The sequence below is a fragment of the Trichosurus vulpecula genome, chromosome 1 (assembly GCF_011100635.1).
Source record: "Trichosurus vulpecula isolate mTriVul1 chromosome 1, mTriVul1.pri, whole genome shotgun sequence".
In the NCBI taxonomy this organism is placed as follows: Eukaryota; Metazoa; Chordata; class Mammalia; order Diprotodontia; family Phalangeridae; genus Trichosurus; species Trichosurus vulpecula.
The window spans coordinates 536,693,624-536,709,601 of record NC_050573.1 but is presented as its reverse complement, the minus strand read 5'-3'; the positions used below and the strand labels follow the sequence as shown (position 1 = coordinate 536,709,601).

General features: G+C 37.3%; 1 pseudogene; it reads right to left on the bottom strand.

Annotated features, from left to right (window-relative positions):
- Positions 1 to 510: 510 nt before the first annotated feature.
- LOC118841384 lies at positions 511 to 2,044 on the bottom strand (annotated as a pseudogene).
- Positions 2,045 to 15,978: the final 13,934 nt, after the last annotated feature.

The following is a 15,978-nucleotide window of genomic DNA, read 5'->3' as shown; positions in this document are numbered from 1 at the left end:
TCCTGTATGTGCCAGGATACTTAATTTTCAAATTAAAGCATATCAATGACAGCTTTTAAAAAATAAAACTACCACCATACTTTTTCTTTTTCCCAGGTGTATAAGGTGTTATTTATTTTTCCCTTTTAGGATCAAAAGCAATAGGGATCCTCAATAAGGAGCCCCTTACTCCTGGGTCATGGGTAGTTTTTCACAGCCTTAGGGTGTCAGTGTACTATGTATTAACTGCAAAGAACTGCACATACTTACCTTGTAAGATAGCAGAGGCTTTAGAGAACACAAAATCATTTCAATTAAGGAAATATGCCCCATCTATAAATAAATATCTATTTTACCAACTTGAATATTGGATAAATACAAAATTATCATTCCATAAAAATGTACTTCATTTTCTATAAAAGGTATTTAAATAATATTTTGTGCCACAAAAAATGGTAGTATCTGGAAACAAAGCCACTGATAATTTCTGTTGTAGCAAGCCTGCTACAGCTTTTTTGTGTTGGGTTATAATCAGAATATCTCCATATCATCGTCATACTCATCGAAATCTACACCACCCACAGGCAAAGACATTTCAAAGCAAGGTCTTTTATCCAAGTGAAATTTTAGTGCACTGGCCTTCTGATCTAGAGGATTCAATTTTGCTTCATGACCATCATTCCATTGGTCACCAGCTGCTTCTTCAGCCTCTCAAACATTATATTCTTCAGCAGCATATTTCTCTAGGTCAGAGAGCTGTTGGCTTTCACTTTCAGGATACCTAATTGCAGAAATCTGATCTTTCTGTTCATGGTCAAGATATTTCTTAATGTTGAAAAATGTATCAAAAAATTTGCTAATTTGCATTTCTTTAAATCATGGAGAGTAATCCTTCCTTCACACTGTGGTTTCACAAGATCTAACACCTGACAAAGAAAATCTTAAAATGGTAGAGACTCAATAGCCATATTATCCAGTTTTGGGTACTGTTCCTTACAGAAATATTCCAGCTCATACATTGATTATGCTCTGTCTCCATCAAGATCAATGCAGTGAAATCAATATTCAACATTGGTTTGAGTTTGTTTTGTCTTCTTCAGACATCAAAAACCAGACAAAATTAGCATAGTTTGTTTACCCTTCCTTCTGTATCTTTCTGCCCCTTATCACAGCTCCTAAGAATATTCTCTCAATCATCCTACCAGATATAGTGTGGTCGTCATGTCAATCTAAGTCTTTTGGATCCATAAAGAGATCATGGTCAATGTCTAGTTCCCATAATTTACAATAAATGACATAAAATGTTCAGAAGAGAAGTACTCTGTCAACTGGTTAATATCAGCTTCCTTTTCCAATAATGCAACAAAGTGATTCTCCCAGACCAGGACCTATTTACTGTATTAAAAATCTGTTGTGTGACTGTGGTAATATACTGAGAACGAAATTCAGATGCTTCCTTTAAAAATGGCAAACCAGGATGACTATTCACTATATCTTATAAAAATGGAATGAAGTCAGGGCAGCTAGGTGGTACAGTGAATAGAGCACCAGCCGTGGAGTCAGGAGAGCACTGAGTTCAAATCTGGCCTGAAACACTTGACACTTACTAGATGTGTGACCTTTGGAAAGTCACTTAACCCTAACTGCCTCACATCCCGTCCTCCCAAAAAATGAAATGAAGTCTTCCTATACCAAATAGTTGCACCCAGGATTCGTTAAAAGATGAGTGAACTTTGCACCAGCATCATGGCAGTTCTGAAGAATTTTTCTCTACATTGCAATAAACTTATGAATGGACACATATCCAGTTCACTTTCCCCTAGTAGCATAGAACAATAATCCTTCACAGTAAAGCAGATATCCACAGGCCTTTACAACTTTACCCATATCTTCTAAAGTGGCTCTCTCATTTAAAAACTGAGAAAAAGTCTTCTCCATCTTGGTAATTATGGCATTTATATTCACTTTTTTCTTTTGGACATCCTCTAGGAAAATAAAACATTGGAATTCTGTCCTTTACTGATGATGGTAGAGGTCCTTCTCTCTTTGTTTGAACTACTCCCATCAGAAGGCCATCTACAATAGGCACCTTCCAGACATTTCCTTCAAGAAAACCCTGAGGTCACATAGAATCAGATATGACTGAAAAATAACCAAAGAACAACAAACATTTGTTACCATGTTCTCTCCTTTGTAAGATTCTGAATTCTTTGACAACTCTTTTCATCCTTAACACTTAGCACAGTTTTTTTTTCAAATGTAATTTCTCTTTTAATCTCCTCCTAATGGGTTTAATTGGTAATATGGAAAAAGCTAATGGTTTATAAATTTATTTTACATCCTACAACTTAGCTGAAGTTTTTTACTTTTTAGTTGACTCTAGAATTCTCTAATTGTATCATCTGCAAAAGAGATAATTTTGTTTCTTCTTTGTCTATACTGATTCCCTCAATTTCTTTTCTTTTTTACTTTGTTGCTAGTGCCACTAAATATAGCAACTAGATTGCTATATCAAATGCCAGTGAATATTTTCACTTCATCGCCATCATATTGTAAAGGACTCTAGTTTATCCCCATTACATATAATGCTAGCTGTTGGATTTAGATAGATATCATTTACCATATAAAGGAAAAGTCCATTCATTTCTATGTTTTCTAGTGTTTTTGTTGTTGTTAATAGAAAAGCTGTTGATACAATCATGGGTTTTCTTATTAATATTGTCATTATGTTCAATTTTCTTAACATTGAACCAAACCTTGCATAACGGGTACAAATCCAACCTTGAAATAATGTATAATCTTTGTGTTGTGTTGCTATAGTTTCTTTGCTAAAATCTTATTTAAATTTTTTACACCAAAATTAGGAGAACAAGGAATAGTTTACCTGTCCTATCATGGAAAAGGGAAGAATTTATGACCAAAGAAGAGATAGAGAACATTTTGAAATGCAAAATGGGTAATTTTGATTAAATTAAATTGAAAAGGGTTTGCACAAACAAAACTAATGTAACCAAGATGAGAAGGAAAGCAGAAAGCTGGGAAATAATTTTTATAACCAATGTTTCTGATAAAGGCCTCATTTCTCAATTATATAGAGAACTGAGTCAAATTTACCAGAATACAAGTCATTCCCCAATTGATCAATGGTCAAAGGATATGAACAGGCAATTTTTAGAGGAAGAAATTAAAGCTACCATATGAAAAAATGCTCTAAGTCACTATTGATTAGAGAAATAGAAGTGAAGTACCCCCTCACACCCATCAGATTAACTAATATGTCAAAAAAGGAAAATGACAAATGTTGGAGAAGATGTGGGAAAATTGAGGCACTGATGCATTGTTGGTGGAGTTGTAAACTGATGCAACCATTCTGTAAAGCAATTTAGAACTCTGCCCAAAGGACAGTAAAACTGTGCATACCCTTTGGTCCAGCAATACCTCTACTAGGTCTGTATCACAGAGATCATGAAAAAGGGAAAAGGACCCACATGTACAAAAATATCTATAGCAGCTGTTTTTCTGGTGGCAAAGAATCAGAAATTGAGGGAATGCCCATTAATTGGGGAATGGCTTAACAATTTGTGGTATATGAATATAATGGAATACTATTGTTCCTCGAGAAGTGATGAGCAGGGAGATTTCAGAAAAACCTGGAAAGACTTACATGAACTGATGCTGAGTGAAATGAGCAAAACCAAGAGAATATTATACACAGTAACAAACATTGTGTGTTGAGCAACTATGGTAGACCTAGCTCTTCTCAGCAGTAAAATGATCTAAGATAATTCGAAGACTCATGATAGAAAATGTTATCCACATCCAGAGAAAGAACTATGAGGTCTAAATGCATTTTGAAACACAGTATTTTCACTTTGTTTGTTGTTTTGTTTTTTCTTACTCATGGTTTTTCCCATTTGTTCTGATTCTTCTTGCACAACATGACTAATGTGGAAATATGTTTAACACGATTGTACATGTATAACCTATATCAGATCATTTGCTGTCTTGGGAAGGGGGGAGGAGAGGGAGGGGAAAATTTGGAACTCAAAATCTTATAAAAATGAATGTTGAAAGCTATCTTTACATGTGATTGGAAAAAAATAAAATACCATTAAGTGGAAAAAATAAACACCCTATAAAAATAAAAAAAAATAATTGGACTGCTATTTACTGGAGACATTTTCCGATAGTTTTCTTTCTTTGTTTTCATTCTCCCTGATTTAGTTATCAAGGTGTGGGAGAGAAGAAGTACTTGACTGCTTACCAAATGGAAGGTCTACAGAGCTGTTCTCCTGACCTCATTGTTGGATGCCTGTGAAATCTGGACAGGCTTCCAACGTTATGCCAGGAAATTGAATTGCTTCTGTTTAAATTGTCTTAGGAAGATTCTGAAGATCCTCTGGCGGGATAAAGTATCAAACACTGAAGTCCTTTCTCAAACTGAACAGCCAAGCATTCCAGCTCTGCACAAGTCTGATGGGCTGGCCATGTTGTTTAATGCCAAAAGTACATTTGCCTGAAAGATTATTTTATGGAAAATTCACACAAGGCAAGACCTTGTGTGGTGGTCAGAAGAAGTGAAACCCCCCAGTAGCAGTCCAATTATTTTGGACTACTTCGGAATTGATTATGTGAACTGGGAGACACTGGCAAAAAACTTCTTAGCATGGCATGCCCTCATCAAAAAAAGGTTTTGTGCTCTATGAACTAAGCAGAACTGCAGTAGCTCAAAAGAAAGTTGGAAGGTGCAAATTTAAACATCTCCACTGCAAATGCTCATATGGACTATCTGTGCCTGACCTGTAGTCATCCAAGCTCATATTGGTCTGATCACCTGCACTGGACACACCTTACCTTGAGTCCAACATAGTGTTCTGATTTTGGTCCTTTTCAAGAATGAAGGCCAACAACCAAACAAACCACCAAGATGTCTAGGCTTATGGTAGATTGGGAGTGATAGTATTAGGAAGGCTTCGATAGGCCCTTAAGATATTTCAATTTTCTACTGTTTTCTCTCTTATGTCTGTCCATTCACACCTCGCCACAGATCACTAGATGTCTCCCATGCCTGGACATCTTTTATAAATTTCAGGAATTTAGATATTTTTAAATACACCAAATGGTATTTTCCTTCAAAAGAAGGAGGGTAGACAGAACTAGGCTACAATATCAGATTTCACCAGCAACTACTACTAGTTTATGCTCCCCATACCAAATCTCCTACATGTAACTTTTGGATTTTATAATGTATATGAGGTTCGTGTGCTTTGTATTCACGTGGATCTATCTAGGTGTGTCTTACTAGGAGGCAAGAACAGATATCTCTAGTTTCTTCTCCACCTTTCTCCCAAGGAGATTTTGATTCATGACATGAGGAAAAGTAAGCAAGAAATTGGGGTCAGAGGCTAGACATTCTCCTCTCCTCAGGCAGAGGGGATACAGAGCTAAAATTATATCTATCTGTACCCCTAAATATTTTTTAGTCCAGGGGAAATATTTTTTTAGGTTCAAGCTAGCTCCTTATCACTATCCCTTAAAGAAGAAAGAGCTCCCAGAACTATATATATATATATATATATATATATATATATATATATATATATATATATATGTATGTATATATATATAAGGCCTGACTCCCTTTCCATCAAATACCAGTTCCGTAAGGAACATATATGACAAATACCAAATAAACCCATTTATCCAAGCTAATGGCAAATGGAAAACAGGGAAGGTATGCAAATGAAAGTACATACCAAACAATACACAAACAAATGAGCTTTCCCATTGGGAGCAAGATTATAAGTTTCTAGTGTAGTAAATTGGGTATAGGGCCATAATCAAGGTGCTGACTCCTCTATATGTAAACTTCTTCCCAAAGTCATTCTTTCCCTGTAGTACCCAGTGTCTACAACTCTAGATCTTCTCTCTCAAAGCTTTCCCATGCCCTCCCCAACTCCACCTCTCACAAGGGGGTAGAACATTGAGCCATCAATCTCCACCAATGAGAAGAGTCCCGTGTAAATATACATTGAAGCATGGGTTACAAATATGAATCTGCATCCCACTTTTTTTTCAGCAAATTAAAATTCCCTAAAGCTGTTTTGCTTACAAAAAAAAGGATATCTAAATAAGCTAATCATCACATCTTTGGGCTGTTTGATAAGTAAACACTTTAACCACAGTTTATTATGATCTAGACCAGGGCTGTCCAACTTTAGGTTATCTTTGGGCTGTATTAAAATACAGTACACTAATAGAAAGTGGGGGAATGCACGTCATCAATACGACAGTGGAAGGCACTAAGTGCAAAAGCAAACACAAAACAACAAGCTACAGCGCAACAGTATAAAGGTAGGTGCATACTAACTAGTCTGCATTGTACAGATGGAATGCATCCCACAGATGGGTTAAAAATTCCTTGAGATATGTTCCATCCATAATACTGCTTAAAAACAGCAAAGAAAATTAACATCAATAATATTATTTATTAGCAATGGAATTAAAAAATCCAATATGCATTTCATGCAAATTATTATTTTATTTTTTTGCTTGTAAAAATTAAAACCCACAGGCAGACCGCATAAAAATCATACTGCGGGCTGCATTTTGGACAGCCCTGATCTAGACCTCTAAATAGTAGGGCAGGAACAGGAGAACTATAACTAGCACGTTTTGCTTTGTTTATTTTTTTTAAACCTGGAACAAGAGGGAAGATTGGAGGAGAAAACTCACCTGGAGTAAAGCTTCTGTGTGGAGGAAACATTATTTAAGATAAGGCCACTGACATCTTGGGTGGGGGTGGGGGTGGGGGGGTGGATAAGGCATGAAAAAAGCTCATTATGGAAACTCTGAATGGTGTTATTTTCATTTTTTTAATTTTCTGGCCACAGAGGTGGAGGAGAGGAGGAGAAAATGTGTCCTGGATCAAAGCCTCCATTAGGGATGACCCTGAAGAGTTCATAGAGGGGGGGAGAATGTTTCCTTCATGGTGTTGGTGGCATCTTCTAAATTTTTGCCAATGGCATACAGATTATTAGGTGAGATTAAGTAAAGTTACCCTAAATGGATTAGAGATATGGTGTGATGAGAGCAGTGATTCTTCATACCTAGGAAAAAGACTGGATCAGGTGAAGTCAATGTGCATTTTTCCTGCCAAAGAGGGCCATGTGGATCCCAGTTCCAGAAGCCAGGTTCTGACTGCCTGGAAAGCAAAGAACTAAGTTTTACCTGCCATGCAAGTGACTGCTCATATTACTTAAACTGCTTTTCAAGTAGCATCTGGACAAATCTCTAACATCCCAAATGGCTCTTTTCTGATCCTTCAATGAGCTGTCTATTTGGTCGGATTTATCTTGGCTTCTTCCATATAGGCATGATTGAAGTGGGCACAGATAGTCTCAGCTCATGTGGTGTTCCACCTAATGCCAGATGTTCAGTTGAGGCTGTAAGACATTGGTGTTGCTTGTCAAAATGGCCAGATGTCAGGGAACTGCAGAGGGGGATGAGAGGAGATCATTACCCCATTGAGAACTGAAAATCCGTAGGGTGTAATGGTAAGAACCCTGAATGAGGCAATAAGGTATCGAAGGTCTCTTTAAAACTCTGCCTCTAAATTGCTATTTGATCTTGGGTAATTCAATTAAACTCTCTGGACTTCAATTTCTTCATCAAATGCAAAAAGCCTGGCCTGAATTATTTTTTTAGAGCCCTATGCTTTATTTTTCTCCCTGGGATTTCCTTTTAATAAATAAAAGATCACTTAAATGGCTAGTTTTTCCTTTGCTCAAAACATACACTCCTCAAAATTAGTATCTCTGAGCTAGACTTGGAGCATCAGATTCCATTCTGGGCCTCTATGCAACATTCATTGACAAATTCCTTTATTCTTTGTTGTTCCAAAGTGACTTAAAACAGAAGAGGTGATTGAGCCTGGGTGGAAAAGAACCTAAAGACATACCATAAACTGTAGGCTTCTTTGGGATAGAGAGCATGTAGTTTTTATGATAGTATTTAGTGATGTGTGGAACCACCTTTTACTGGCTGGGGAGGGTAATTGTTAGATTTTCAATGTGAGCATTTACATCTGGGATACTGGCAAATATTATATATAAGGGTTTGGTTTACTGTTTTGTTGATTGTCTAGACCTAAGGAAAATGATTAGAATTCATATTAGACATTAAGGTGGGGGGGAGGGGTGGAGCCAAGATGGCAGCTGGAAAGCAGGGACTTGCTTAAGCTCCCCCCAATCCCTCCAAATACCTGTAAAAATGGCGCTGAACAAATTCTAGAGCTGAGGAACCCACAAAATAGCAAAGGAAAACAGATCTCCAGTCCTGGAGAGCCTGGATGGTTTCTAGGAAGGATCTATCTCAGGGTGCTGAGAGTGAGGCAAGCCCAGGGTGGGCCAGGCCAGGACAAACCAGACCCGGAGTCAGCCAGCCAGAACAGGCCTTGGGGCCATGAAACAGTGAGCTGGGGCAGTTGCCAGACTTCTCAATCCACAAACACCAAAGAACAGGTTAGGGGGAAACTGTGGGATTGAGTTCAGAGCAGTCCGGCTGCCAGTGCTGGGGGTGGAGGAGGTCATGCAGCTGTGGCAGTAGCAGCAGCAGGAAGCTCCTGAAGCTGCTTCCAGAGTGCCAGCATCAGTTGCTTCCTGAGTCCCTGGATTACACCATGGGAGGAATCTAGCAGCAGATCAGAGAAGGAATGCAAGGAATGCTTTGTGGGCACAAAGGCAGATTCTCTTGCTGTGCCTGCTCAGATCTGTATTGTGGTCCTGGTTGGCAGTTCTTGTGGGAGGAGGAGAGCTGCTGTGACACAGCCTGAGGTTACGATGGAGTAAAAGTAGCTCTGAAAACAGCAGTGCTTGAACCCTAAAGCTTGGGACAAAGTAGTCTCTACTCTATAAGCAGTCATATCCTGACAAAAAGCTCAAGGGTCAAGTAGTTGGCTGGGAACATGAACAGGAAGCAAAAATGAACTCAGACTCAAACTCAGATTCAAACTCTAGATTCCTCTTTTGGTGACAAAGATCAAAATATACATCCAGAAAAAGTGAACAAAGTCAAAGAGCCTATATCAAAAGTCTCCAAGAAAAACATGAATTGGTCTCAGGCCATGGAAGAGCTCAAAAAGGATTTGGAAAAGCAAGTTAGAGAAGTAGAGGAAAAATGGGGAAAAGAAATGAGAGAAATGCAAGAAAACCATGAAAAACAAGTCAATGACTTGCTAAAGGAGACCCCCAAAAATACTGAATTAAATGACACCTTAAAGAATAGACTAACCCAAATGGCAAAAGAGCTCCAAAAAGCCAAAGAGGAAAAGAATGCCTTGAAAGGCAGAATTACCCAAATGGAAAAGGAGGTCCAAAAGACCACTGAAGAAAATATTACCTTAAGAGTTCGATTGGACCCAGTAGAAGTTAGTGACTTTATGAGAAACCAAGATCTTATAAAACAGAACCTAAGGAATGAAAAAATTAAAGACAATGTGAAATATCTCATTGGAAAAACCACTGACCTGGAAAATAGATCCAGGAGAGATAATTTAAAAATTATTGGAGTACTTGAAAGCCATGATGATAAAAAGAGCCTAGACATCATCTTTCAAGAAATTATCAAGGAAAACAGCCCTGATATTCTAGAGCCAGAAGGTAAAATAGAAATTGAAAGAATCCACCGATCGCCTCCTAAAAAAGTTCCCCAACAGAAAACTCCTAGTGATATTGTCACCAAATTCCAGAGTTTCCAGGTCAAGGAGAAAATACTGCAAACAGCTAGAAAGAAACAATTTGAATATTGTGGAAACACAATCAGAATAACACAAGATCTAGCAGCTTCAACATTAAAGGATCAAGGGGCTTGAAATATGATATTCCGGAGATCAAAGGAGCTAGGATAAAAGCCAAGAATCACCTACCCAGCAAAACTGAGTATCATGCTCCAAGGCAAAATATGGATTTTCAATAAAACAGAGGACTTTCAAGCTTTCTCAATGAAAAGACCAGAGCTGAATAGAAAATTTGACTTTCAAATATGAGAATCAAGAGAAGCATGAAAAGGTAAACAAGAAAGAGAATTCATACAGGACTTACTAAAGTTGAACTGTCATATTTACAATCCTACATGGAAAGACGATATGTGTAATTCAGGAGACCTTTCTCAGTATTAGGAGAGTTGAAGGGAATTTGGACAGAGGGCACAGGATGAGTTGAATATGAAGGGGTGATATCTAAAAAAATGAAATAAATTTAAGGGGTGAGAGAGGAATATATTGAGAGAGGGAGAAAGGAAGAGATAGAATGGGGTAAATTATCTCACATAAATGTGGCAAGAAAAAGCAGTTCTGTTGGAAGGCAAGAGGGGAAAGGTGAGGGGGAATGAGCAAATCTTACTCTCATTGGATTAAACTTGAGGAGGGAGTAACATACACACTCAATTGTGTATCTTACTCCACAGAAAAGTAAGGGGAAGGAGATAAAAAAGGGGGGATGATAGAAGGGAGGGCAGATGGGGGTGGAAGTAATCAAAAGCAAACACATTTCACAACATGAGCATTGTGGAAGTGTTTTGCACAATGATACATGTGTGATCTATGTTGAATTCCTTGCCTTCCTAGGGAGGGTGGGTAGGAAGGGAAGAGGGGAGAGAATTTGGAACTCAAAGTTTTAAAAGCAGATGCTTAAAAAAATTTAATTTTTTTTCATGCAGCTGGGAAACAAGATATATAAGGAATGCGGCATAGAAATCTATCCTCCCCTTCAAGAAAGTAAGGGGAAAGGGGATAGGGGGGAAGGGGGTGAAAGAGGGGAGGGCTGACTGGGGAACGAGGCAATCAGAATATATGCCATCTTGGAATGGGGGGGAGGGTGTAAATGGGGAGAAAATTTGTAACTCAAAATCTTGTGGAAATAAATGTTGAAAACTAAAATATTAAATAAAATATATACAGAAAGAAAAAGAAAGAAAAAAAGCAAAAAAAAAGACATTAAAGTGTGTCTTGTTTAAATTTTCTTGAGAGCTGATTGTTAAATGTTTATCAGTACATCTCTGGTTATATCCCCTATAATATTCGGCAAATTTTTATCAATTTTTTAAAACTTGAATAGCATGGGTTCCCTCTTGGCCTAGCAATCAGGGCTGTTAAATGGAAATAAAATTTGATTATCACTTATATAGCATGTTCTACCTGCATGTGTTGTCACTCTCAATTAGAGCACAGGCTCCTTGAAACCAAGGTCTATCTCACTTTATATGTTTATTTATCTATTTATTTATTTATTTTTGAGGCAACTGGGGATAAGTGACTTGCCCAAGGTCACCTACCTAGTAAGTGTCTGAGGCCAGATTCGAACTTAAGTCCTCCTGGCTCCAGGTTCAGTGCTCTATCCATTCAGCCATCTAGGTGCCCCTCACTTTTCAAATTTGTACCCAGAACCTAGAGGCAGAGATTAAAGTGAAAGGTGCCTTCAAAGCCAGAAACATCTGAGTGTAAGTCCTCCCTCTGACACACACTCTGTGTAACCCTAGGCAAATCACTTACACTCTTGTCCTGGGCAATTCTGACTATAACTTGCAAAGAAAGTACCAACTTGCTTTGTTAGGGGCAGGATCTGCAAGTTCCCTATTATCCACACCAGCCCCCCAAAAAAGAGTAGTTCCTGCTCAAAGAGCTTATTTAACATGATATTTAGTTTATAGTAAGCATTTAATATGTGTTTTCATTCACCTAAGGGCTTCTGAACCACCTACTTCAAATCATTTCCGCCAATCAATAACCCTGATTAACTATAGTATCTTACCTTTGGAAGGGACCTCCGAGGCCATCTTGTCCAGACAAGAATGCTTACTATGACAAAGACAAGTGTTGCCATCTTGCCACCATTTGAAGACCTCTAGTGAGGAGGAATGCACCACCTCCAGAATCAGTCCATTCCACTTTTGGATGGGCCTAATGGTTAGGAAGTTTTTTCCTGATATCAAACCTCATTTCTCTACCACCAACTTCCAATCATGTGTTCTAGTCCTGTACTTTGGGTCCAGCCACCTATTCAAATATTGAAAGCTATCATTATCACCCCCAACCCCTTGTCTTCACTTCTCCAGACTAAATATTCCCAGTTTCCTTCTTTTTCCTGATTCATAAATTATTACTTTAATGAAATAGATTAATTTAGCAGAATACTGCCAAAACTTAGGGCAAAATTCTTTAAGAATATCCTATTTTCTTCACTTTAAATTTATTTTTTATCTGTGAAATGGCACAAGCATTTCCATAACATAAATTTTTAAAACTAGAATAAAATAGTATTTGAAAAGATAATTGAAAAAGAAGCCTAATTTTTTCACAAATCGTCTGACATGAACATAAGGCGTTTCATCATCATGGGTCTTCTCTGAATAATTTCCAGTTTATCATACTCATTCCTAAAATTCAGTGCCCAGATGAATAAAATAATTCACATATGATACAATCAGAATACAGAGGGACTATCACTTCCTTATTCCTGTGCACAATGCCTTTATTAATACATCCTAAGAATACATTACCTTTCTTGGTAGGTTTTTCAAATCTCTGACTAATCCCCAATTATTTTCAAACCGTTATCTAGTCACACATCCCCTATCTTATCATTGTGAAGATGATTTTTTTACCCTTAGTTTATATTATGTTTATCTCAAATAAATTCCATCATATTTCATTGGTATAGTGTTCCAGCCTATAAAGACATTTAAAAAAATCTTGACTTTTTCCTGCAATGTATTAGCTATCTCTCTTAGTTTTGGACTGTCTATAAATTTGTTAAATATGTCATCAATGGCTTTAACCAAGTCCCAGTTCAAAATGGTTGATAGCACAGGTCCAAACACAGATCTCTGGGGCTTTCCACTGAAAGTCTTCTTCCAAGTTGATATCAAACAATTAATAGTGACTCTCATTCCAACATTACAGATTCATTTCTTTGGGTTAATCAGGAGATTTGGAGCCTGATCCTAATTCTCATACTATGTCAGCTTTGAATCCCTGTTTATTCATTTGTAAAAAAAAAAAAAAAAAAGGATTTGAACTAGAAAATTTCCAAGGTCTCTTCCAGTTCTAAAATATTATAGTATATATCTTTTTAAAATTTATTTTATTTTAAATTTAAGGAATAAAACAAGCAATTCCAGTATAATTTAAAAAGGATGATTGCATTTGAAACTGCAAATCTATCATGTACCCCTTGCTATTCTTCTATCATGCAAATTATCATTTAAATTTATTTTTTTCTTCTTTCTCTCCCCTCCCCCACTCTAGAGATGGCTACCATTAGACACACACACACACACAAACATATATACATATTATATATACATATGCATATTCATTACATATACATGTGTATATATATATATATATACATACATATATGTAAAATATTTCTATACACACTTCTTTCTCTGGATACAGATAGTGTCTTCCTTCATACATCCTTTGTAGTTAATTTGGATATTTATAATAGTCAAAATGACTTATTTGTTCAAAGTTGTTCATAAAACAATATTGCAGTTACTGTATAATATGTATCTTAAGGACATTTGTGGAATATCCTAAGGAGAGTTAATGAATTACTTATTACCAGTTTTCAGCCATTAACTTCAGTTAGTTCATGAAGTGACCTAGCAGGGTCCTAAGGAAATGAGATGCTAACTAAATAATTTCTACAAGGTGACACAATCCTAAAGTCACAAGGAACCTTAAAGGTCATCCAACCAAATGCCTATCCAACTAATCAATTACACCTACAATATCCATTTATTTTATGGTTAGATTTATCTAGGTCTGAGATGGTAAATTGAGGCTCTCCACTAATATAGTTTTTCCTCCTGTATAACATTTCCTTTTGCAACTCATTTAATTTTTTCCTTTAAGAATTTGGATGTTAGGTCCTTTGGTGCATATATTTACAATATTGTTATTAATTAATTATGTTTCCTTTTAGCAAAATGTAGTTTTCTTCTCTTTTAATTAGAACTCTTTACTTTTGTTTTATCTGCTTCTTTATTTAATTTGAAGCATTATAGATTCTGCTCCAGTCTCTTATTTTACCTCTGTGTTTTTCTGTTTCAAATCTGTTTCTTGTAAACAAGATATTGTTGGATTCTAGTTTCTAATCTCATCCGCTTTCCTCTTCCCTTTTAGGAGTAAATTCATTTTGTTCACATTTACAGTTCTGATTGCTACCTATACTTCTCTCTTCATTCTATTCTGTTATACTTATCTTTCTCTTTTTTAACTGCTCCACTTCTCAAGAGTCTATTTTGCTTCTGACCACTACTTCCTTTAACTATCCATGATTTTATCTCCGCACTCTCTTTTTCTTAACTTCTTTGCCTCTTACTTCTCTGTTGCATAAAATGGATTTCTCTACCCATATATATGTATGTGTTTATTTTTCCATTTTGGAACCAATTCAGATGAGAGTGAGGTTCAAGTGTTGCCCAATTGCCCCCCATCCCCACCTTGTATAAAGTTTTCCTTGTACGATCCATTAATGCAAGTTAATCTTCCACATTTTCCCTTGTCCCAGTGCCTTTTGAGATGAATTCAACATAGTGTAATCTTACTCAAGTCCTCTATCTAATTGGATTCCCTCTAAGACCCTGGGTGATGATAAAGTTGGGTGGGGCATTACATGTATCCTCTCTCTATGTACAAATGTAATCTTTAACTCTTTTAAATTTTTTTCCCTTTTTTAAAAAAGAGGTTTTATTTATGTCTTTTGTTTTTACATCAGTTTTATTCCACTCCTTGAACTCTCCATTGTGACTAAGAAAAACAATTAAGTAAAACAAACCAACACTGTGACTATATCTGATGTTGTATAAAACATTCTGCTTTCCAAAGAGTTCCCACTTACTCCCATAAAGCTATTGGTCTCTTAGCATTTGCTATCTAAACAGGAAGTTTTAAAGTGAAGATCTCAGGGTCTCATTTTTACCAGCTGATAATATTCTGTTCATGGATACTGATGCTAGCCTTGGTAACAATTTCCCACTGTTGGGTTATGTTACTAGCCCATTTAGAAAAAAAAGGTGCCCAATATTTGGAGTAGTTATAGACCTGTGAGTCATAGCTAATTAGCTGATAAGCATTTTGAAAGACAATAACAAATATAACTCTCTAAAACTTAGTGACAACTCAAGGAAATAACCAGATATAAGATAAATAGTCTTTTAAAGTGGATCTCTGCTTCTGGGGCACAAGGGGCTCTATCACATGTTTCTTGTGCTGGGGGCTAGGGGCTTGCTTACTGGCTTTGTGTTTGGTGGCCTCTGGTTCTGGCACTTGAAAGTTATATAATATTGTAGCTTTCCTGTTGCTGAGCTGGAGCTGGCTGGTGTGTGCCAACACCAGGTGAAGTCTATCTGTATTGGTTCGAGTTACATTGAAGCTCACAGCATGAGATGTTGGGGAGGGGTAGTCTGGCACCTGGAGGTCCCCTCCTCCCCTAGGGCTGTGCTAGAACATGGGTAAGCTCAGCCCCTGGTGGATGCCCATGTGTGCTGGTGTCTGCCAATTCCCCTGGCTTTGCAAAGGCACACTGGGTGTCCTGGTGTTTGCACTTGCCAGCTCCACCACCCTGGGGCTCAGGATCTCCCACTGGTCTGCTGAGGTGAGGCTTGCTGCTGTCTTGTTGCAATGCTCCTATCCTGTATTGGTCCCTGTCAGCCACAGCAAGAGGGACTTTTCCTGTTAATCCCCTCCCACACTAAAAATCTGCTGTGTAGTCTTTCTGCTGGCTCCACTATTGCAAGACTTTTCCTGGGGCAACATTCTCTAGGATTTTTTAAGGTTGACAAGGGAGGGTGAGAGTGACTTACTGTTTACTCTGCCATCTTGTCTCCCAAAAGTTCAAAAATCAAATTTTTTTCTTAGTCATGTCCAGTCTGCATTTTTTGAGGCTTTTGCTTATAGATGTTTTTGTTTCCTGTTGGCATGGCTGTTCTTCA